This window comes from Gossypium arboreum, chromosome 13, assembly GCF_025698485.1.
Source record: "Gossypium arboreum isolate Shixiya-1 chromosome 13, ASM2569848v2, whole genome shotgun sequence".
NCBI classification, from domain to species: Eukaryota; Viridiplantae; Streptophyta; class Magnoliopsida; order Malvales; family Malvaceae; genus Gossypium; species Gossypium arboreum.
In genome coordinates this window covers 101,702,398-101,704,418 of record NC_069082.1, presented here as the reverse complement: position 1 = coordinate 101,704,418, position 2,021 = coordinate 101,702,398, and the positions used below count along the sequence as shown (strand labels likewise).

Below are 2,021 nucleotides of genomic sequence, written 5' to 3'. Positions count from 1 at the left end.
AGTTTTCCTTGCTCTATCATTTAAAATATAGTCTAATTAGGACTCACATTATTCAAATTGACCCAAAATCATATTTTGGAAAAATTACAATTTTGCCCCTAAACTTTTGCATATTTATACTTTTGCCCCAAAGCTCGTAAATTAAAATTCAGCCTATTTTCTTATGTTTTATGACATGCTGATCATTTTTCCTTCTATGGCAACATCAAATTCTCACTCTAACATGTACTTATGACTATTAGGTATTTTTACCGATTAAGCCCTTTTGCTCGTTTTCACTTAAAACCGAGTAGCACAAGTTGTCTAACATAATTTAAAACCTCATATTCTATCATAAAACACCAAAATACACAAATTTCACCTATGGGTATTTTTCCAAATATAAACCCTAGGTTAAATTATTGCTAGCATAAGCTAAATCGAGCTAGGGACTCCAAAAGCGTAAAAATCATTAAAACGAGGCTAGAACGGACTTACAATCGAGCTTGGAAGCTTGAAAACCCTAGCCATGGTTTCTCCTTGCTATATTCGGCCATGGGGTTGAAGATGAGCAAAATTGGCTTTTAATTTTGTATTTTAATTCATTTTACCCCTAAATGACCAAAATGCCCTTACTACTAAACTTTCCAAAAATTCCATCCATGTCCAATTTTTGTCCACAGACTTAGAAATTGGTAAAATTACTCTTTAAGGACCTCTAATTAATAATCTAATTCAATTTTATGCAAAATACTTCTAGAACACAAGTTTTGCAATTTATTCAATTTAGTCCCAAATTTCAAATTAGGCACTTTATGCATAAAATTTCTTCACGAAATTTTCACACAATCATGCAATCATATCATAGACCTTAAAATAATCATAAAATAATTATTTCTATATCGGATTTTGTGGTCACGAAACCACTATTCCGACTAGGCCCAAAATCAGGATATTACAGTCGTTGCTAGGGACTAAGATATTAGGAACACATAATTTTTATTACTTTAGCCATTTATTTAATTTAATTTTAATTTTGTTTATATCACTAAATTTTCTTTTATTTACTTCTGGCAGGTTTTTATAGTTTATGACTAGAAGAAACCCGTCAAGACCTTTTCTTTTTTATAGTGAGATCGAAAGCACAGCTCACAGAAATCGAAGAGAAATAAGGTAAGGCCTACGATACATAGAGGATGGGCAAGAAGACAATATTCAACCCACAACCGAGGAGATGACTGATAATCATAATAATTAGTTACCTCCTGTGGCTATTGCAGACCCAGTAAATCAGAATCCTGCTCCTCGTACTATGTATGATTATGCTAAACCTAGTTTAACAGAAGCTGAATCGAGTATAGTTAGACCTGTTATTGCTGCAAATAATTTTGAACTAAAACCTAACACGATTCAAATGATACAACAGTTTGTTCAGTTTGATGGTTTGCAGGTTGAGGATCCAAACACTCATTTAGCAAACTTTCTGGAATTTTACGACACCTTTAAGATCAATGGCATTTCTGATAATGCCATTTGCCTTTGGCTGTTTCCCTTTTCATTAAGAAATAAGGCTAAACAGTGGTTAAACTCGTTACCACGAGGGTCAATCACTACTTGGGAGCAGATGACAGAAAAAATTTTACTTAAATATTTTTTGCCGGCTAAAATGGCTAAACTAAGGAATAATATCTCTTCTTTTGTGTAGATGGATTTAGAAACTCTTTATGATGCATGGGAGAGATACAAGGACTTATTAAGAAGGTGCCCTCACCATGGGTTACCTCTATGGTTACAGGTTCAGACTTTTTACAATAGAGTGAACCCCTCAACAAGGCAACTGATCAACGCAGCCGCCGGTGGAACATTGAACAACAAAACACCTGAAGAGGCTTATGAATTTATTGAAGAAATGTCACTGAATAACAATTAGTGGCAAGTCATGAGAACAAAGCCGACAAAAGCAGCTGGTGTTTTCCACCTCGACGCGGTTACTATGCTATCTAACCAGGTAGAACTTTTAAATAAAAAGATTGACGGTTTGT

The 2,021-nt window shown here is 34.2% G+C and overlaps 1 non-coding gene across 1 annotated transcript; it reads right to left on the bottom strand.

The window, feature by feature from the left end:
• Window positions 1–1,651: 1,651 nt before the first annotated feature.
• On the bottom strand, window positions 1,652–1,758 carry LOC128287532 (small nucleolar RNA R71). Its single transcript, XR_008278232.1, has one exon. It is a non-coding gene; the product is annotated as a small nucleolar RNA R71 (small nucleolar RNA).
• Between the last annotated feature and the right edge of the window lie 263 nt (window positions 1,759–2,021).